At 37.2% G+C, this 22,644-nt stretch overlaps 1 protein-coding gene across 1 annotated transcript in view; it reads left to right on the top strand.

The window, feature by feature from the left end:
• Positions 1–22,644, top strand: part of KCNK2 (potassium two pore domain channel subfamily K member 2) — a 151,530-nt gene that overhangs the window by 74,289 nt on the left and 54,597 nt on the right. The gene's annotated exons all lie outside the window — the stretch shown is intronic.

Below are 22,644 nucleotides of genomic sequence, written 5' to 3'. Positions count from 1 at the left end.
CACCAAATAAAACCCCAGAATAAAAACAACCCTTTATGTTTTGCAGATTCTGTCATCAACATTGAACTTCTCAACACTTGATAGCTCTTACCCCACCTTTCTCCTCGCAAAGCCATATACAGTTAGTATTCCCCCATTAGAAAGTGAGCTCCTTGAGAACAGTGACTGTCTTTTTGCCTTTCTTTTTGTCATCAGGGCTTAGTACTGTACAATGCCTGGTACTTAGTAGCCTCTTAATAAACACTTGTTAACGTGCCTGAACTTAGTAAAAGGTATGAGTGCCTAGGAGGAGGAAAAAAGCTAACATACCATCCATTAAGTATTTCTATACCATGGACACCTCCAGATGACTGAGTTATGCGGTCCCTGTTTAGGAAACTCCTTTAGGACTTTCCTTTGGATTTCCTGTGAATTCCAACCCAGGAATGTTAAAAATAAAACAACAACAACAACAACAACAAAGAGCAACAACATACCAGAGTAATATGGAGAAAAGGTTATTATAATGGTCAGACTAAAATATATATGACTTCATAATGGACGTCTTTATGTCGACACATACTACATAATGGGGACTTGGAATGCAAGCATATTTCTCTGAAGTCATTGGTTCTATGAAAACACATTATTAGTCACAACAATGTTACAAGGAACTTTAGGGAGTCTTCATCATGGGAACTAAAGCACTAGTTATTTCATAGAATCAGAAGATCAGACATTTGGAAGGGCCCCACCTTCAGTTACCAAGTCTCCCAATCCCCAATTTATGTCAGTCCAAACTTAGGTCATTCAGTTACTTACCTGCAGCATGAATCTCTTCTGTAGTTAGAACAAGTGACTATCCCTAGTCTTCCAGGAAATGTATTAATTCCTGAGGCCCACCAGCACAAGGCAAATAATTGCTAGCTCTATGATTTGTGTTTGGTGGCAAGTAGCCAAATACTGGGATTTCATGACATAACAATGGACTTTGGTCATAATGATATTATTGAGAAATCAAATTGATTGAGGCAACTTTGTATTTTAATACAAAGTAAATCCCTATAATCTTAATTCTCTTTGATTATAAGATAACTTTTTTGCTGTAATACCAGACTACCCTTTTCTCCTATTGAAAGTTTCCTTCCTTCCTTCCTTCCTTCCTTCCTTCCTTCCTTCCTTCCTTCCTTCCTTCCTTCCTTCCTTCCTTCCTTCCTTCCTTCCTCTTACTTTATTTCCATGTCTTTGCTTGTTACTTTTCTTTCTTTTTCTCTTTTACTTTCTTTATTTCTTTCTCTTCTTTTCTTTTCTTTTTTTTTTTTTTTTTTTGAGACTGGCTATCCCTATCTCTCCTAGGCTGGAAAAGTAGAGTCTGCTCCCAATCTATATGTAGTTAAGAAGTGCAATTTCCTTGGAAGTTTTAGCCTGCTCCATTTTTCTTACCTGGACCCTTTTTAGTTTGCCACTTCTTAAGCAGCCTGGTAACCCTTTGCTCCAAAGGGCTTACCACATTGATGCCAGATTTGACGCATTCACCCAAGCAACATTCATCCTACTATAACTCAGAACTCCTAAAACCAAGTTATCCACCAGCTTCAGCCTCCCCAGCAACAGGGAAGGGACTAAAATCATGTGTCACCATGCCTGACTAAACCAAACATTTTTTAAAAATATTGTATATATTTTTATAACTTTGGTTTTTCATTTGTATAATAAGGATAATGATTTATCATCTTCTAAGTTTATTACAAACCAAGTGTTTGTAAAATATGTTTAACTCTTTGAAAGAATCTGAAGAAATGAAATTTAGACAATAGTCAACAATCAACAAACATTTCAAATGGCTACTGTGTCAGAGGCATTGTTGCCAGGGATATAAAGAAAGGGAAACAATATTCCCTACCATCAAGGAGGTCACGTTCTAATGGGGTAGAAAACATGCAAACAACTATGTGCAAATAAGCTATGTATAGGAAAAATTGGGTATAATCAACAGAATGAAAGCTCTAAAATTATAAAGTATCAAGAAAGACTTCTCGTAGATTCTACAGAAAGTGAGATCTTAGTGGGACCTTGAAAGAATCCAGAGAAGCCAAGAGGCAGAGATGAGAAGGGCATGTGCCCCAGGCAACAGGGACAACTAGTGAAAAGCTCAGACTTGGAGATGTATTGTTTTGTTCAAGGAACAATGAGGAGGCCAGTGTCACTGGATCACAGAGTAGAGGGTAATGATGTTTGGGTGTAAGAAGACTGGAAGAAGAAGGGGGACAGGTTTTGAAGGACTTTGAATGCCAAATAGGATTTTATATTTGGTACTGGAGACGATAGGGAGTCATTGGAGTTTATTGAGTGGGGCAAGGGAGTGACATGGACAGACCTATACTAATTTAGAAAGATCACTCTTGTTGCCTTTATTGTTATTATTCTGAATAGTAGACTATCATAAACTGCTGTTTCAAGTTGGGGGTGAAATCTTGATCACATTTTCAGTAAAGTGAGTCTATCTCCTGGGTAAAAAATTAAATCAGTAAATAAGTCCCTCTGGCTTTAGCTTAGACATGAAAATCGTGCATTTTTCATGAACTGACTGTTAGTCAAATAAAACTCTTAATCTCTAGAGCATTTAATCTGAAACTGACAAGTCTAAACAGCTTAATTTTATTAATTCCAACAAGGCTCTTATGGAAGATAAAAAGACTGCTGAATCCCTGATTTGGTTGAAATTGAGACTATTTTTCAACTATTTGTAGTTAGGATGTTCATGTTTCAAATGAAAAACCCTCTTGGGCAAAAAGTAGCCCTTTAAGGGCTCTCCAGTTTCTGCCTTGAGGAGGCATTAGGTACAAGCAGTAACAGTTAGGTGCAACCCATGTCCCTTTGGTTGACTGATTTAACATTATTAACATTTGAAATTGCTGAGTCTCAATATGCTTCTCTCAAAGAGCTATTCACTGTTTAATTAACTGTAACTGAGGATTCAACTAGGTCATCATTTCACATCACTAGGTGAAGTGCATGACTAATTAGACCATCACTGACATTATTATCAAGTGGGAGATTTGCCCCTTGATAAAGGAGAGCTACAGGGCTATTTATGGCACGTTTATATGTTTGCACTGTTTATAACTTCTACAAGGACATAAGAGGTGGACTCATTTGCTGTCAGGGCCTGGAGGAAAAGAGGGCTTCTTTGTTCACTATAAAAACCATGAATTTGCATTTTAAATCTATACTTTAATGCTGAGCATAAGTCATTGAAAGTATTGCTCATGTGATAAAATGTGTGGCACAGTGGACAAAGGGTCCAGGCCTGGAGTCAGGAAGACCTGAGTCCAAATCTAGTCTCAGGCACATACTAGCTGGGTGACCCTGGGCAAGTAAGTCATTCAACCTCTGTTTTCCTCAGTTTCCTCATCTGTAAAATGGGGAAAATAATAGCACCTACCTCTCAGGGTTGTTGTAAGGATCAAATGAGATAATAATTGTAAAGCACTTAGCACAGCACCTGGCACATAGCAAGTGCTATATAAATGTTAGCTGTTATTATTGTTATTGTTATTATTATTATAATTATTATAATCTTTGTCTTCATCCTCATCCTTTCCAATGGGCAGCTCCTCCCATCAGGCTTCTAGCTCCCCATTCCACTTCAGTGGCTGTCTTTAAGTCTTCTAGCAATCTCCGAAACACCAAGTCCAGTAATCTTTTCTCTGATTTTGTCCTCTTTGACCTCTCCACAGCATTTAAAACTGTTCAGCATCTCTTCCTTCTTGAAATTCTCTTCATCAGCACAGTGGATAGAGCACTGAGCTTGGAGTTAGGAATACCCAAGTTCAAATCTGGCCTCAGGCACTTACTAGCTGTGTGACCTTGAGCAAGTCACTTAACTTCTGTCTGTTCCAGTCTCCTTGATTATAAAATCAGGATAATGATAGCACTACATTGTAAGGTTATTTTGAGAATCAAATGAGATTATATTTGTAAAGCACTTAGCACAAGGCCTGACACATAGTGGGCACTTAATAAATGCCTATTTCCTTCTTTCTTAGCTTCAGGATAATATCCAGAGGTGTTATCCTCCTCTAATGGTTCATATTCACTCTTTTCTTACCTTGTAGAATGCCCTTCCTGGATTGCTGGTTGATGATTGGTATCTTTGCTATCCTTCAAGGCCAATATCAAAAGTCAGCTTCTCCATGAAACCTTAAATGATCATTCAAGCCTGAAGTGGTCTCACCCTCCTTTAATCCAGTTTTATTTGTATTACTCAGGGGTACTTATTTATATACTTTATATACTTTATTATACTACTATATAAGTAGTTGTGTACTTGTTGTCTTCTTTGTGAGATTGAGGTAGGTATCTTATACTAATTTAGTACTTTGAACAAGATAAATGTTTAATAAAAATTTATTGAGTTAATGAATGCTCATCAGTCAATCAATAAGCATTTATTAAATGACAACAATATACCAGGAATTGTTAATTATTGGGTATATAAATGCAACAATCTGTAGTCATAAGGAGCTTACATTCTATTGGGAAAGAAAAGTAAATATCTGGCAAATATATTTAAAGAGAATAAATACAAAATAGTCAAATACAAGGAACCTTGGGAGGGAGGGCACTAGCAGTTGGGGGATCAGGAATGGCTTCATATAGAAGGTGAGGCTTGAGCTGCATCTTGAAGGGATTCTCTGAAGCAAAGAGGAGGTAGGAGTGTGTTCCAGGCATGGGGCAAGGAATAGACATAAGAGAAGGAGTATCTTATATGAGGAAGAATGAGAAATCCAGTTTGGTCTGCTGAATCTCAGAGTTCAAGAAAGAGAGTAGGATCATTGGATCCATTTTCAATGAGTCTAGAAAGATAGGTTAGGTGCTGATGGTTTTAACAGCTTATAAAAGTGAAAGTCTCTGCCCTCAGGGAGTTTGCCTTTTCTCTAGAGAGATAACATGTACATATACTGTGTAGTTATATAAAAAATGCATGCAAATGACTCAGAGGATGAGGAAAGACACTAATAACTGAGAGGATCAGGGATGACCTCATATAGAAGGTACCACTTGAGCTAAATTTTGAAGGGGGCCAGGAACCCTAAGAGGTCAAAGTAAGAGAGGAGAGCTTTTCAGGCTCTTATGTGGAACAGCAAATACAACAGCTGAGAGATGGAAAATAGAGTGTGATATATGAATAATAGGAAAGCTAGTTTGATGATATGTATATAAATAGGTACACAGAAGATGCATGCAGAGTAGATTGAAGGTAGACTTAGAGGGAAAGGTACTAGCCGTTGGAGAAATGAGTATCTCTTAGGAGTGGGCGCTTGAACTGAGTTTGATGAAAGGGATTCTACTAGGTAAAGGATAAGAAGGACAACATTCCAGACATTGGGGACAGCCTGTGAAAAACTACAGAGATGGTAAAATGGAGTATCATGTGAGCAAAACAGCAAATAGGCCAGTATGATTGGAATATAGAGTGTGTGAAGAGTAGAAATGTATCATAAGATTGGGAAGGTAGCTCAGAATGTGAAGAGCTTTGTATGCCAAATAGAAGAGTTTACATGTTCCTATTGGAACATACTGGAATTTATTGAGAAGCAAAGAAATATGTTAAACTTTAAGTAGGGCTTTCTAATGTCTCCTTCCCAGGTTCACCAATTCCCATTTCATATGTATGCAATTTGTATTATTTATGTGAGTGTTGCGCTTATACTTTTCCCCAGTTCTGCTACATACTGTGTTTGTGTCCTTCGAAGGTCACTTTAGCTTTTCAGACTTCACTTTTGTTCTCTGTAAAATGAGTGAGTCAGAGTAGATGACCTCAAAAGTCTCTGATGGCTGATGACCATCAACCTACGATCTGTTAAAAAGTCTTACTATGTCAGTCCCTTACTCAATAAACTCTAATGGCTCTCTATTATCTCTAGGATCAAATCTAAATTATCTTTGACATTTAAAGCTCTTCATAACTTTCTCCCTTCCTATTTTTTCCAGTCATTTTGCATATTACTCCCCTCCATGCACTGTACAGCCCAGCCATATGGGTCAACTGGCTGTTCCTCACACATGATGATCCATGTCTTATGTCTCATGCCTTTGTACTGGCTGTCCTTCATGCCTGAAATTTGCTCCTTCTTCTCTTCTGCCTTTTGGAATCCCTTATTTCCTTTAAGACTCAGCTTTATTGCTATGTTCTCTTTTCCCCCACTTAATAGCATTTTATTTTTTTCAATTACATGTAAAGATAGTTTTCAACCTTCACTTTCATAAGATTTTAAGTTTCAATTTTTTCTGTCTCCCTCCCCACCCCCTTCCCAAGACAGCATGCAATCTGATATAGGCTATACATGTACAATCATATTAAACATATTTTGACATTAGTCATGTTGTGAAAGAAGAATCAGAACAAAAGGGAAAAAGCACAAGAAATAAAGAAACCAAAAAAGAGAGAAAATAGTATGCTTTGATCTGTTTTCAGACTCCATAGTTATTTTTCTGAATGTGGATAGCATTTTCCAGTATGAAACTTTTGGGAATTGTCTTAGATCATTGTATTGCTGAAAAGAGCTAAGTCTATCAAAATTGGTCATTGCACAATGTTGCTGTTGTTGTGCACAGTGTTCTCCTGGTTCTGCTCACTTCACTCAGCATCAGTTCATGTAAGTCTTTCCAGGTTTTTCTGAAATCTACCTACTGATCATTTCTTATAGCATAATACTATTCCATTACATTCATATGCCACAACTTGTTCAGCTATTCCCCAATTGATGGGCATCCCCTCAATTTCCAATTCTTGGCCACCACAAAAAGAGCTGCTATAAATATTTTTGTACAGACCTAGTGGTGCTATTTGAGCAGGGGTTTTTAACCTTTCTTTATGTCATGGACCCTTGTGACAGTCTCATAAAGCCTATCGACTCCTTCTCAGAATGGAATTTTTCAATGTATGAGATAAAACATATAGGATTACAAAGAAAGCCAATTATATTGAAAGTAATCAAATTATTAACAATCAGCAAGTTCCTAAAACCCAATGTTAAGAATCCCTGATATAGAGGGAATTACAGTTTGTTTTAGGGAAATTAGAAGAGCAGTGAGGAAAGAATTTTCCTCCCTCAGGAATAAACTTTGCTCACCTATTGTACTTGACTTTGTGATTTAGGACAAGCAACTTCCTCAATGGCTGTGATTCCATTTCTCTATCTTTTTGTCTTTTAAAGCATGATACCTCCTCCTTTCCTTGTTGCAGAAATATACAGACAAGTATGATCATATATGTGAAGTGCATGGGCTCTTAGGGAGACAGGCCTTTTGTATATTAAAAATATTATCATGAGAGACAGTGTGGTATAGTGGATACAGAGTCAGCCTTAAAGCTAGGGAGGACCTGGGTTTAAGTCCAGTCACTGACAAATACTAGGGAGAAGTCACTTATCAGTGCTCTGGGCTACTTTATAAGACTATTAAGTTACAGAATAGTTGCAGATCTGTTATTTATAGAGGGAGTTTGCTCACCTGGAGTTCCCTATATCAATCATATCACAGGTCCTGTCTTTATCACTGTCACTTACATAGTGAGCCAAAGCTGGGATCCTTGATTTTATATTACATTAGGAGGATGCTACTACTATCATGGCAATCAAGCTATGTAATATATAGTATAAATTTCAAAGCTCCAGGACAAAGGCATTTCATAACTTATTAACTACTATCTTATTTTATTGAACATGAAATTATTAACTCACAGAGTTGCTAATTCATCTGAGTGGGTTAGAGGTTGTCACATCCTATAAGGATTATAAGAAATATTATTGAGATAAATTTTGGTAACTCTTCTGACTATAATTAAATACATTAACCTGTATTAGAATCATAAAACTAGTTGAATACAAATGTAGTTCTTGACTTTAGTAAAACTTTCAAACTCATATGAGAGAGATGTCAACCAATGTGTGAATCCAAACACTTTAAGATGAGAAAATTTTTCCTCCCATCAGAGGCACAACACATATCTTTTTGTGTCTTTTAGCATCATCTTGTATGCATTTTTGAAAACTTGAGGCCGACTTTTGAGCTGCTTCAAATGAGTTAATGACAAAGAAAAACCTGTTAACTGTACTCCCCATATTCAATAAATGTTCTCCAGAAAAGTTGTGTAAATAAAATAATATTTACAATGGAGCAGGGGAACTCCCTACTTCATGGAATCATTTGACAATTACTTGTGTAAAATGAAAAATCTTTCCAGAAAGAAAACATTGCCCTCTAATTTTTTGTTTTGCAATTTTGGAAATTTTTGTACAGTGTATTGTTGTTTTAAGTGTAAAACTGTATTCAGTAAAAATGAACAGGATTAGGACTATTCAACATTCTATAGTAACAGCTTGATATATCAGTGGTGTGGAGGAAGATCATAATTACAGTATTCAAGTAGATTTGGGGATATTCTATAGATGGCAACAAAGGAATGTTCTCTATTTCTGTTTAAGACATTGCAACAGGTAGTAGAAACCACTGAGTATGGTCATTGAGTCCATATTGTTAAGGACAGTGATGTGCATAATCAAGGCTTCAATGAGATAAAAAGGGATCTAATGTGGAGGAAAGGAGATGAGATGGGACCCTTCTCAGAAGGTTGAAGAGAATCAAGGGGGAAGATACTTCCAGTCAGGATGACTGCCTGTGGAAGCAGACTACCCAGAAAACTTGCACTAGCCATGCTCCAGCATTAGTAGCAGACTAGAATTTTTTGTTCATTTTCAGTCATGTATAACTCTTTGTGACCACAAGGGAAGCCTTAAAAAGAGATGTTGGAGTGGTTTGCCATTTCCTTCACCAGCTTATTTTATAGATGAAGAAACTGAGGCAGACTAGGTTAGCCCAGGGCCACACAGTCAGTAAATATCTGAGGCTGGATTTGAACTCAGGTCTTCCTGACTCCAGGCTCACTGCCTTGCCTACTATACCACTTAGCTGCCCTTGAAGACCAAATACTGGTCAACAAAATGAATTAGAAACTACAGTGACTTCTTACATAACAGAACTATACAATAAGTCAGTCATTATCCCATGATTAAAGAAAATCTGGACAATATGATTTCAAGGTATAATAAATGAAAACTTACCAGCTATATTAGAAGCAGAGAGCAAAGGGAAAACACAAAGATTCCACAGATCACTTCCTAAGAGATATTCTGAAATGAAAAGTCCCAGGGAAGCCTTAGCAAAATACAGAACTTATGGGTCAAAGAAAAAAGTAATGCCAGCACTCAGAAAGAAAATGTTTAGGTACCAAAGATCACACAAGACCTGGCATCTTCTCCTTTAAAGAGGAATACAGTGTTACAGTGTTCCACATGGCAAAAGAGATATGCTTACAACCAAGAATAACATCCTGCAAAGAAAGTGTAATCTTACATGGGAAAAGTGGATTTTCAATGGAGCAGAGGACTTTCAAGCATTCCTGTAAAAACCAGAACTGAATGGAAACTTTGAAATGCAAACACAATAGACAGATATATAATAGAAAGGTAAATTTATTTGTAAAGTTTTAAGGAATCATATCATGATGTAGTACTAATATTCTAATGGTGTTCCATTAGAGAGAAAAGGAATATGTTCCTTCAGAATCTTAATGCCTTTAAAGGGTATATTGATGAAGTTAAATAAGAAAAATAGAGGTCCTAGAGTGGGGGTAGTTTAGTTCTGTTCTGAGGGCTTTTTAAAAGGTAAAAAAGGAACACACTAGTATACGTCAGAGAAAGTTGCTAGAAGAATGTGCGAACATGGAGGACTGGGGAAGAGGGCTTAGGAAAAACCTCATTTTTATCAGAAATGAACAAATGGACAAATACATATCAAACTCAATGAGGGAAAATGGATAGGGAAGGTAGATAATAGTAGTGAGGGAATGTCTATAAGTGAAACAATCTTCCTTATCCTGAACAGGGCTATCAAAGGGAGGAGGGTGGAGAGCAAATAATTACAATCTAAGGGCAGCACCATCAGTTAGGAAATGGCTCAACAAAATGTGGCTTCTAAAAGGATACCCATCAACTGTGGATTGACTAAACAAATCGTGGCATATAAATATAATGGAGTGTTATTATTCCACAAGAGATAATGAAAGTGATAACTTCAAATTATCTTGGGTTGGTATGCACTGATACAGAGTGAAGTGAGCAGAGCCAGGAAAATTATTTATTCAAAGAGAGCAACATAGCAAAGAAAAACAACTTTGAAAGATTTAAGAACTCTGCTCAATTCAATGATCAGCTATGTTTCCAGATAGACTCAAAGTGCACAAAGAGACACATTTTTGGATATGGCCTATGTGTGGATTTGTTTTACAAGACTATGCTTCTATGTTACAAGGAACTTTTTTTTCTTTCTTTTTATTTTAATTAGGGGGTTAAGAAGGAGGAAGTAGCAATAGCGATGACAAAAAAGGAAGCCATTGAAACATTTTAAAAGTGTACAAAAGGGGACAGAAGGAAGTTCAGAAGGAAGCAAAACCAGGAAGTTTTAAAATGACATGTGGAATTATTATTTACTTTAAAAAATAAGCAGTAGGAAACAGAGATTCATAATCCTCTTTTTGTGTTCTTTGGTACAGAAATGGTCTTTTTTGATGTTTAAGTTCAGAAAAAAATTAAGAGAATAGGAAGTGAGAAAGGGCAGGAAAAAATCTACACTTTGAGCTCAAAAAACACATTTATGCTTTAGGAGCTTAAAGTCTAAGGTAGAAGATTGTGGGATATAGAAATTTTAATTTTATCTAGTTTATATGTATGAAATTCTCTGGGACAGCTCTCTAAGACCATGAGTTGCAGACCTGCATTGGCAGTCATATTTAGCTTTCTCTACCAATTTAGATCCACTTAAACTTTGATTCTCAGTGTTCCCCTACCCTCACACTTTGAGAATCACTTTTCCCATGCATAGACTACTAGTGACAATCAAATATTGATTCTTTTAAGGCTTGCAATCACTGCACCAGATGTTAAAATTGCTCTTGCTGGGGAAAGCGTTGAAACTAATTGCTCAGTCTCATTGACTGGACAGTAACTGGGTATGTCCAGTTCTATGTAATACCTTGATTCTCACTCTCTGTTGTTCAATCATTTTTCACTTATGTCCAACTCTTCATGGACCCCATTTGGGATTTTCTTGACAAAAATACTGGAGTGGTTTGCAATTTACTTCTCCAGCTCATTTTACAGATCAGGAAACTGAGGAAAATAGGGTTAAATGACTTGCCCTGGGTCACACAGTGACTTTAGTAAATGTCTGAGGCCAGATTTGAACTTAGGAAGATAAGTCTTCCTGACCCCAGGCCTGGTGCTCTATCAACTGTGCCACCTAACTGCCCCTCTCACTCTCTGAAGGCTTCCTAAATCAAGGTTTGCCCTATAATCAAACCAACCCTCAGGGGCTCCCAAATCAGACACCAATAAAATTGTTAAAGATCTTGCTTTCATCATATATTCCCACTGCCTGGGGACCCATGACTGAACATGCACATATACATTTACTCTCACAGTCATTCTCTGACTAGAACCACCATTCAGCAGCAACTCAACTTTAATCACAATGCTAATTTTCTGTCTATATTCTGTATTCTAAACCCTAAAGAACTTACTTGTTAACCACACCTATGGATTACCAGCATCAAGACATTGTCAGAATTTCCCTTATCATTTGGAGGATAATTGAATTGATGAGCAGAAACGATTCCCCTTATTAGATGCACAGCAATAGAGTTGATTTTCTTGTGTTCTTGTTTCTGTTACTGTAGTGGGTGTGCAGAGGGTCCTTCTTGGGTCCTTATTCTAACAACAAGTGGGGTAAGAAGTCCCTTAAATTAAATGTGAAGTTTTCTTGGCAGAGTTAACTCTGACAGCTATGAATTCCTTGAGATATTCTGGTATTTGTTGTTCCATTCAGGCTCAATTGATAATGATAATGTTTTGCAGCAAGTTAATATAGCTACGTCATAGCCTTAGGCTTGGCTTTTAAAAAGCAACATGGAGAGAAAAGATCAAGATGAGAAAGGAGAGGGTGCAAACAGAAAGCGAGAGAGTAGGGGGGAAGGAGGGAGGGCTGGGGAGACAGACAGACAAAGAGAGAGAGAGATACAGAGAGATTGTGGAGAGTGAAGCTAGGCTATACAAAAATTTAGAAAAGTCTTCCTGAATGGAGTACTGCAAACACACAAAGCTCCTCCTGGAACCCACATAGCCCCAGAGATATGTGTAGGGGACAGAGGTAGTGACTGAATGGCAAGATGTTCCTAGACCAAGTGGGAAGATAGAAGAACACTACCATAGCAGTGGAGTTACTCTGGATCCAAATTTTCAGGGTCCAGTGCCTTATTTGAGGGATGTCTAAATAGTCCTTAAGACGATCATCAGGAAGAGTGGCTGGATCTAACTAAAAATGTATATAATCCCTACCTATGGGTTGGAATAGATGTCCTGTGAGGTTTCTTCCAATTCTAAAATTCTAATTCAAAGATTTTGTCACCTTTTCAGAATCTATCAATAGTTCTGATAATAACTAATGCCAATGATAATAATAGCTATAGTTGGCTAGAAAATAGATAACTATTTGTTTTTCTTCACTTCCAAACTTACCTCACAGAACAGAACCAAAAAGACAGTTCCATGGCTTTGTTGCTAAATATCCCATTGTTTATGACTATGTAAATTCACTTAATTCATATTGCTTTAAAATTTCCATAGCACTTTACCTACATCATCTTCATTAAACCCTTACAACCACCCTGTGAGGTAGGCAGGGAGTGGACACCATAATTTTACGTATTAGTAAACTGAGGCTTTGAGGGACTGATTGGTAGCACAGTGAATAGAATACTGGCCCTGGAGTCAAGAAGACCTAAATTCAAATCAGTCCTCAGATACTAACTAGCTGTGTGACACTGGCAAATCACCTAACCCCGTTTGTCTCAGTTTCCTCAGCTATAAAATGAATTGGAGAAGGAAAAGGCAAAATTGCTTCAGTATCTTTGCCCAGAAAATCCCAAATGGGGTCTCAAAGAGTCAGACATGACTGAAATGACTAAACAATAGCAACAACAAAGTGAGGCTTAGAGATTAGGTGACTCTCCCATGGTCACACAACTCATTTCTATTTGGGCAGGATTTGAATTTTGATATCCTTGATTCCAAGCCCAGCACTTTTTCCAGTATTCTACCCCATTCCAGTCTCATTATACCTGGATCAAGCAGACGAGGACTTTAGCCTGTGGGCAGGTCATCTCATTTTCTTTCTCTTTTTTTTTTTTTCTTAGCTATATTATTTTGCAAAGATCAGCTAATGTCTTTGTCTTGATCTTTGTCTAATGTGCTGAGAATATTAGTCTTTTTCATAATTCACTCAACAGAAAGTTAATTGTTAGGGCTTCTTTGAATAGGGAGACAAAGGGTATTCATAATAATCAATTAACTATCTTGAGCTGGCAAAAAGTGCTCTTGAGTGTCTAAATAAACTAAAATATCAAATGATGTTCTTGTGCCCGGAAAAAATAAATGGTCTTATAGAGCTAAGACAGAAATTCATATTAGTTCTTTATAAAGATGCATTTCTTTGCTATTGTTTATTCTCTCTAGACACCTTTCACATGAGAATTGTAAGCCTATCTAAATCCTTACCAATTCCACAGAATTCTCTTATTCACTGGCAAGAGGAAGCTGTGATAAGTCTAGGGAGTGATGCACATTGTAAACTCACATATGAGGCAAAAGGAAGACACATTTCAATTGCTCAAGGGTAGATATTCCATCCAACCATGGCAAATTGCTTCTTTTGGGATGATGTTTTTTTTCTACCTAGCATTTATATGGCATATTAAGTTTTTTTGTGAATCATTTTACAAATATTATCTCATTTTATCCTCACAAAAACCCTGGGACATAGGGGCTATTATAAAACCCATTTTATAGATGTACATGATACACAGAATGCTATGTAACCGCATTCTCCCCTATGACAGAATGATGTTATCTAATGTAACATTTGGTCAGTTTTATTACTATTTGTTTTTAACACAATAGATTTTTTTTGTTATCATTTTTCAGTCGTGTCCAACTGTTCATAACCTCATTTGCAGTTTTATTGGCAAAGATACTAGAGTAGTTTACATTCCTTCTCCAGCTCATTTTATGGATGAAACTGAGGAAAATAAAGTTGAGTGACTTGCCCAGGGTCACACAGCTAGTAAGTGTCTGAGGTCAGATTTGAATGCAGTAAGGTGAGTCTTCCAAATTCCAGTCCTGGAACTCTATGCATTGAGCCACTTAGTTGCTCAATATAATAGATACTTCTCAGCAAATACCCAAGTAACTTATACTTTGTCCCACCTCCTATCTCCAAGTATATCCTCTGGAAACAATAATGCAAAACTACAGTAATGTGATTGCCACCAACAACATGCATCACTTTCTATCTTTCTGGTTCAAAGACAGTTATTAGGTAGTAATATTATCTGGATTTTTTTCCTTTTAGTGTTATATTCCTTTAAATTTTTGTAGTTATGTATATTGTTAGCATCCAGAATGATAGACTCAGGATCCAAAAGGATTTTGACAGGCTATAACATTGAGATAAAGATTATAAAATTAAATTCAGTAGGGAGGAATATAAAGTCATAGACAGGAACAAAGTAGTCATGGGTATAAAAAAGAAAGACATAGCAATTGAAAAAAGATCTGGGGGTGAGTTAGCATTGTCATGTGGCAGGTAAAAAAGCTAATGAGTTTTTGGGATGAGTTGAGAAGCATAGGGCTCAGAAATAAGAAGGTGGTAATCCCACTGTACTTTGCCCTAAAGTGACCTCATTTATAATACTGTGTTCAACTCCACATGCCACATTTTAAGAAGGATGCTGATAAACTGGAAAGTGTCCAGAGAAGGGCAACCAGGATGCTTAAGGACCTAGAATCTATGTCAAATGAGGATCAGTTGAAAGAACTGAATATGTTTAGCTTGGAGAACCTAAAGGGAGTGGGGCATAATAGGTTTGTTTAAATATTTGAATGGCTATGATGTGGTGGAGGGATTAGAGTTGTTCTGTTTGGCTCAAGAGGGCAAAACCAGAAGCTCTCAATAGAAGTTCCTGGGAGGCAAAGTTAAACTTGATATCTGAAGAAAAAATAAACAAACAAATGAACAAACAAACAAACAAACCCTTCCTAACAATTAGAGATACCTAAAAGTGCAGTACTACCTCAAGAGGTAGTGATTTCCCCCTCTTGAGAGTTCTTCATACTGAGTCTAGATGCCCACTTCTCAGGTATGTGATGAGGGGGATTTCTTTTGTCTAGGGCCTTTGAAGTCTGTTTCAACTCTAAATTCCAGTGATTCTTTGACATTTTTTCTTTTGGATATACTTTATTTGATTTGAATTACTTCTTATAATTCTTCCTGTGTCTCTCTTGATGTCTCTCCTGATTTCTCCCTTCTCCAAGCTAAATATTCTCAATGCCTTTAGCTAGCCTTCGTATGACTTTGACTAAAGGCCATTCACTTAATAATGTCTTTTGAATTGATATTCAATGCTGATAGTTGGGCTGAATCAGTATAAAAATAATGAAATAATCTAAATTATTGCACACATTAATTGCTAAAAATCATTCTCTTGATCTATCCTTGCAGAAAACCTGGCAATAAATGAAATGAGGCAAATCAGTTCTCCCTGTTCTTGTCATGGTTTATCCAAGGACAGCAGACTTAGTGCTTCAAATCCACGGCCTTTCCATCTTGGAAAAAAGTACTTGCCAGAACTTATGCTTCACTTTTGGAATCTAGGGTCATTTCTAAGCCATGATGAAGCATTATAGTATAATTTCATGAAGGAATCTCTGGTTTAATGTTTATTACCCATATTTTGTACATTTTTATACAGGTTCCTTTTACGTAGTGTATTATGCCTTGTGAATTACCGGTCCTCTCACTTGGTCTTATTTCCATATTTTATGTGTTGCTTTCTGTATTTGAGATACCGAGAGACAGGAGAAAATGATAGAGAGAGAGAGGGAGAGAAAGAGAGAGAGAGAGAGAGAGAGAGAGAGAGAGAGAGAGAGAGAGAGATGGAAGAAAAGAGGGAGGGAGAGAGGCAATTTTTTCCTTCTTCATCCATTTTCTTTTTTTTCCTTTTTTTTTGGCTAGGCAATAGGGTTAAGTGACTTGCCCAAGGTCACACAGCTAGTAAGTGTTATGTGTCTGAGGCCGAATTTGAATTCGGGCCCTCCTGAATCCAGGGCCAGTGCTCTATCCACTGCACCATGTAGCTGCCCCCTTTGTCCATTTTCAGTTAAAGTCCTTCATCAGTATCAATGGGCCTTCCACTTGGGCAGCTAAGGTCTTCAGTTATTTGCTTTGAATTTCAATTTCATAATCATTAGTGATATTTCTACATTACTTTTGGCAGTATCACCTGTCCCCACATAAACCATAGGAAGTAGGTAGTGATTATTTGATTTGACAAATTTATAGACAATCTCTGTCATGTCCCAGATGCATGCCCCGAGACAACAGCATTTCTCTTTCTTATTTTTGTCAGGTTGACAAATAGCAACCTTGCTACCACTCAACAGTCAGTCATCAATCACTACTACTCCACTCTTTTTCCTCTGACCAATAATGAATGACTTTTCACCTGAGGGAATCTGTGGCACACCATCATTATTGCTTGGAGAGCAAGATGCTATATCGTCCTGAGATTTCCTCCAGCTTCTCCCTTTATATAAAGAGAATCTTACCTATCGTTTGCCTTCAGATGTCCCCTGTTCCTTTTCCTTCTCTGGAAGGATATGGATCTCAGTAATAATATAGCATAACTGAAAAAGGATAAGTTTTCTGTTGTTTGGTTGTTTCAGTCATGTCTAACTCCCATTGGTATTTTCTTGGCAAAGATACCAGAGCTGATTGCTATTTCCCTCTCCAGTTCATTTTACAGATGAAAAACCGAGGCAAACAGGTTAAGTAACTTAGCCAGGATCACACAGCTAGTGTCTGAGGCCAGATTTGAAGTCAAGGTCTTTGTATAATTAATAGAAAAGTAGATCAATTATAGAATAGTAGTGAGCCTTATAGAATGAGTATGGTATAGTGGAGAGAGTGTTGGACTTGGACTCAGGAAGACCTGAGTTTAAATCCCACACTACATGAATGGTTGATTATTTAACCTCTTGAAACCTCGATATCCTCATAGTTTAGAAAGAAGGTAATAATACCTTTGGTACCTACCAAACAAGGTTGTTGTGAAGCTCAAATTAAATAATGTGTTGAAGGGCTTTGTAAACTGTCATTGGTATTGGTAGGGGAAGGGTGAAAGTCAAAGATGGTAGGATGCTTGTCTTTCCTAGAACACGAGTGCATGACATTCAGAATTACATCTGATTACTGTTGTGATTTATTCTCAAAATATGTCACTTGTGCAATAATTGCATGATGTAAAAATCACTAATTTATTCTCATCACTTAGTGCCTTGTACAAAAGCAGCACTTTTTACATGTCTATTGAATTAAATGAAAGCTGGATAAATGTTGGTCCATGCCTTTTGTTCGGCTAAAGGAAAGGGATCCAACTATGTCTTTGGAAGGCACACGGATTTGTCAGCTTGGCATTTAAAGCCCTTCACTATCTGGACCCTACCGACTTTCACAGACTTATTCATATTCCTCCCTTTCACACACCTTTTGTGGCAACTAATTTGTCCTACTTGTTCTTCCCCATAATTGGCACCCCATCTCCTACCTGCCTTTTCATATGCTGTCCCAAAATCCTGAAATGTTCATTCTCTCCATCTCCCCTCACGGAGTTCTTAGTACCCTTCAAGGCTCAACTCAAACTGCCTCCAATGGGAAGTCTTCCATAATCCCCCTCATTGTTAGTGCTATCTTCCTCCTCATAATATCATGTATTTAATTGTCTGTGTGATATATTCTCCCCCTCAAAAGAATGTAAGCTCTTTGAGGACAGGTAATACATTTCATTTTTATTTATTATATCCCTAATATCCCTTCATATGATAAACACTCAAATTTTTTTTTAAAAATGCTTGTGGAATTGAATTGAGTGTATTGCAAAAACCCAGAGTAATTTTCGTGAATGTCAAGTCCTAAGTTCAAAGATGTAGATATTCTGCGTATACTCCTTAGTTTTTGATATATGCGAATTCTTTTCTATTCAGTATTTCCAACATCAGGAGTCTTCTTTTTTCTTTTTTTTTTAAGTATTTTAAATATATTTTCCCCAATAACATATAAAAACAATTTTTAACAATCATTTTTAAAATTTTGAGTTACAAATTCTCTCTTTCTCCCTCCCCACCCTCCTCACTGAGAAAGCAAGCAGTTTGATATAGATTATACATATGTAGTTGTACAAAACATTCATAATAGTCATGTGAAAGAAAACAATAAAAAAACTCAGGAAAAATAAAGTAAAAAAAAGTATGCTTCAATCTGTATTCAGACACCATCATTTCTTTCTCTGGAGATGGATAGCATTTTTCATCATAAGTCCTTCAAAGTTGTCTTGGATTGTTGTATTGCTAAGAATAGCTAAGTCATTCACAGCTGATTATCCTACAATATTGTTATTACTTTGTACACAGTGCATTTCACTTTGCATCAGCCCATGCAAGTCTTTTTAGGTTTTTCTGAGAGCATCTTTCTCATCGTTTCTTATAGTACAATAGTATTCCATCAGAATCACATATCACAACTTGTTCAGCCATTTCCCAATTGATGGGCATTCCCACAATTTGTAATTATTTGCCCCCCAAAACGAGCTGCCATACATATTTTTGTACATATATGTCCTTTTCATTTTTTTTTGTCTCTTTTGGTATACAGACCCAGTAGTGGTATTGCTGGGTCAAAGGATATACATGGTTATATAGCCCTTTGGGCATAGTTACAAATTGCTCTACAGAATGGTTGAATCAGCTCACAACTTCACCAATAGTACATTAATGTCTCATTTTTCCACATTCTTTTCAATATTTGTCATTTATCTTTTCTGTCCTATTAGCCAATCTAATAGGTATGAGGTAGTACCTCAGAATTGTTTTAATTTGCATTTCTTCTATTAATAGTGAGTTAGAGTATTTTTCATATGACTATAGTTAGCTTTGATTACTTCTGAAAACTGATCATATCTTTTGATCATTTATGAATTGGGGATTGGATCTTATTTTTGTAAGTTTGACTTAATTCTCTATATGTTTGAGAAATGAGACTTTTATCAGAGAAACTTTCTTCAAAATTTTTTTCGTAGTTACTGTTGCTAACTCTATTTCCCTACATCCTATCTCCTCCCTGCTTTTTCTATTCTCTCTCCTTTCACCCTGTCCCTCCTCAAAAATGTTTTGCTTCTGGCTACCCCTTCCCCCATCTGCCTTCCCTTCTATCACTGCCCCCCTCTTCTCTTATCCCCTACCCTTCTACCTTCCTGTAGAGTAAGATAGATTTTTATACCCAATTGAGTGTGTATGTTATTCCCTCTGAGCCAATTCTGATTAGAATAAGGTTCACTCACTCCCCTTCACCTTCCCCCTCTTCCCCTCCACTGTAAAAGTTTTTTCTTGCCTCTTTTATGTGAGATAATTTACCCCACTCTACCTCTCCCTTTCTTTCTCCCAGTACATTCCTCTCACCCCTTAATTTTATTTGTTTAGATATTATCCCTTCATATCCAACTCACACCTGTACTATCTATCTATCTATCTATCTATCTATCTATCTATCTATCTATCTATCTAATCTTCTCCTCCTTGGTTTTTTGCACCTCTTTTACCATTTGGCCTAGTCTGGTTTTTTAAGGTGTCATTTAAGGTGTTTTTTTTTGTGTGTCTCTTTTACCAAGCTGTTGACTCATTTTTCATGATTTACTTGCATCACTCTCATGTCTCTTCCCAATTTTTTCTCTACCTCTCTTTCTTGATTTTCAAAATCCTTTTTGAGCTCTTCCATGGCCTGAGACTGATTTATATTTTTCTCAGAGGCGTTGGATGTAGGAGCTTTGACTTTGTGGTCTTCTTCTGAGTGTGTGTTTTGATCTTCCTTGTCACCATAGTAACTTTCTATAGTCAAGAGTTTTTTTGTTGCTTTCTCATTTCCCCAGTCTATTACTCAACTTTTAACTCTTTGTTAAAGTAGGGCTCTGAGGGCAGCTAGGTTGTGCAGTGGATAGAGCACCGGCCCTGGATTCAGGAGGACCTGAGTTCAAATCTGGCCTCAGACACATAACACTTACTAGCTGTGTGACCCTGGGCAAGTCACTTAACCCCATTGCCTAACCAAAAAATAAATAAATAAAAATAAAGTAGGGCTCTGCTTCCGGGGTGGAGAGTGCACTGTCCCAAGCTTCAGAAATTTTTGTGCAGCTATTTTCAGAGATACCTCTAGGGTCCTGTAAGTTTTCAGTTCTTCCAAGGTGGTATGATTAAGGAGGTATTTACTTCTCTCCTGGCCTGTGCTCTGGTCTGTGAGTGCCCACAAGCACTCTTTTCTGTCCTGGAACTGTGAGCAAGGTCCCTCCGCCACTGTGGTCACAAGCTGTGGTGCGCTAGTTCTCCTCCTCATCTGGCACTGCCACCCAGGACTGCAACTTGGATCTGAGTATGGGCAAAGCAACAGAGTCTTGCCTCAATGCTAGCAAAGATATGCCTGTAATCTCCTTCTGACCAGTTGTTCCACCCTTTTACCATTTGTAAGCTGAGAGCTCTGGAAGCAGCCTCTGCAGCTGTTGATTCATTCACTCCCAAGGCCTGTTCCTGGTTTGTAGAGCTGGGGCTGCGCTGGTGCAACCTGTGCTGCACTGTGCTCCAGTCTTTCCTAGGTTGGACAGACCTTTCCTGCTGACCTTCTAAGCTGTCTTTGGGCTGAGAGGTCTGGAGACCTTCAATGCTGCCAGTTCAGTTGTCCTGAGGCCTGCTCTTAGTTTGCTGGGGCCCAGCCTGAGATGTCATGGTTTGTGATGGACTATGTTCCTCTCTCGTTCTGGTGCAACAGACCTTTCCTGCCAACTTTCCAAGTTTTCTTGGGCTGGACGTTTTTTTTTTTTTTCTTCACTCCATCTTTTATGTGTGTTCTGCTGCTCTAGAATTTGTTTGGTCATTTTTAAAAGGTATTTGGAGGGGTTCACAGGAGAGCTCAAGCAAGTCCCTACCTTTACTCTGCCATCTTGGCTCCACTTCCCCAAAGTTTTTCTTAGACATATCCTCAAAGTAGAAATTACAGGGTCATTCCTATGTACAGGTAGAGTACAACAGAATAATTCTTTTCTCTCTTTTTATGCAAGACAGCTTCAAATATTGATGATAATTATGTCTCCCCTCCAGGCTAAATATCGACTTTCTCTCAACCATTTCTTATGTAATATGGGAACATAGTTGTGTCAATGCCACCTCTTAAATTGTTATGCATAAAAATGAACACATTATTCCAGATGTGGCCTGAGCAGTTCAGTTCACAAAATATGCATTACCTCCTCTTAGTTGATCATTATGTCTTTATTAAATGATTGGTCTCTGGGATAACACAGGATTTTTTGAAATTGTGTTTCACTCTCTTTTCAACCTTGGCTATAATACATTGCCACTTTTCTAATTTGAGAGTTAGGAGGGGAAAAAAATCTCTTAAAGCATGATTCTTTCATGTTCCATGAATGCCCTAAATGCCTGGAATATGTGTCAACTTTTTACATTCTATAGAAGAGTTTCATAAGTGAAGGTGGATTTAATTTAGAAAATTTAGTCAATTCATGAAAGATGGTAGTGTTGAACTGGTTGAATTATAACCATGATCCATAATTGCCAGTCCTAGAAAACCTTGGATGCTTGACCAAATGAATCATTTTATAATTTTTTAGTTATGAAGAAGGCAGGTGGTATAGTGGAGAGAGCATTGGTCTTAGAGTCAGGAAGAAAGGAATTCAATTCTGGCCTTGAATACTTCCTAGCTATGTGACCAAGTCATTTAACCCCTTTTAATCTCATTTTCCTCATCTGTAAAATGGACATAATAATAGCACCTACCTCCCAGGATTGTTGTGAGGATCAAATGAGAAAGTACTTTGTAAATGTTAGGTATTATTATATTGTTATTATTATCTGAAAATAAAATTAAAAGTAACTACTTAAATCGAATTCTTAGAGTAACAATTGTTTGATAACATTTAAAATAGAGTGAGATGCACTTTTCATATTGAGTGCCCACAAATGTTTACAAAATTCAGTAGAACTCTTTCTGTATAGAAACATGTTAAATTTAATTAAGTTTTCTTGTTAATGTTGGAATTCCTATATTATAACTTGTGTCTATCATATTGTTGAAAAATGAAACAATGGAATGCTAAATATGGTTCCTGTAATCCTAAACCTCCATTTATGCCCCAAAATGGTCAATGAAAGACATTTGATATTGGCTTAAAATTTTTACCTAATAAAAATACAATTACATTAGCAGTGCGTAGTGGGTTCATTGTGAAACATTCCGCAATTTCTCTCACTCACCTTCTGTTTTGACATGTATATTTATATATCACTACTTTGTAAATGGCTGAAGATTTTTTTTTTTGGTGTGTGTGTGTGTGTGTGTGTGTGTGTGTGTGTGTGTGTGTGTGTGTGTGTG

This window comes from Vombatus ursinus, unplaced genomic scaffold, assembly GCF_900497805.2.
Source record: "Vombatus ursinus unplaced genomic scaffold, bare-nosed wombat genome assembly UNPS02014798.1, whole genome shotgun sequence".
Classification (NCBI taxonomy): domain Eukaryota; kingdom Metazoa; phylum Chordata; class Mammalia; order Diprotodontia; family Vombatidae; genus Vombatus; species Vombatus ursinus.
This window is presented reverse-complemented; position numbering and strand designations above follow the sequence as displayed.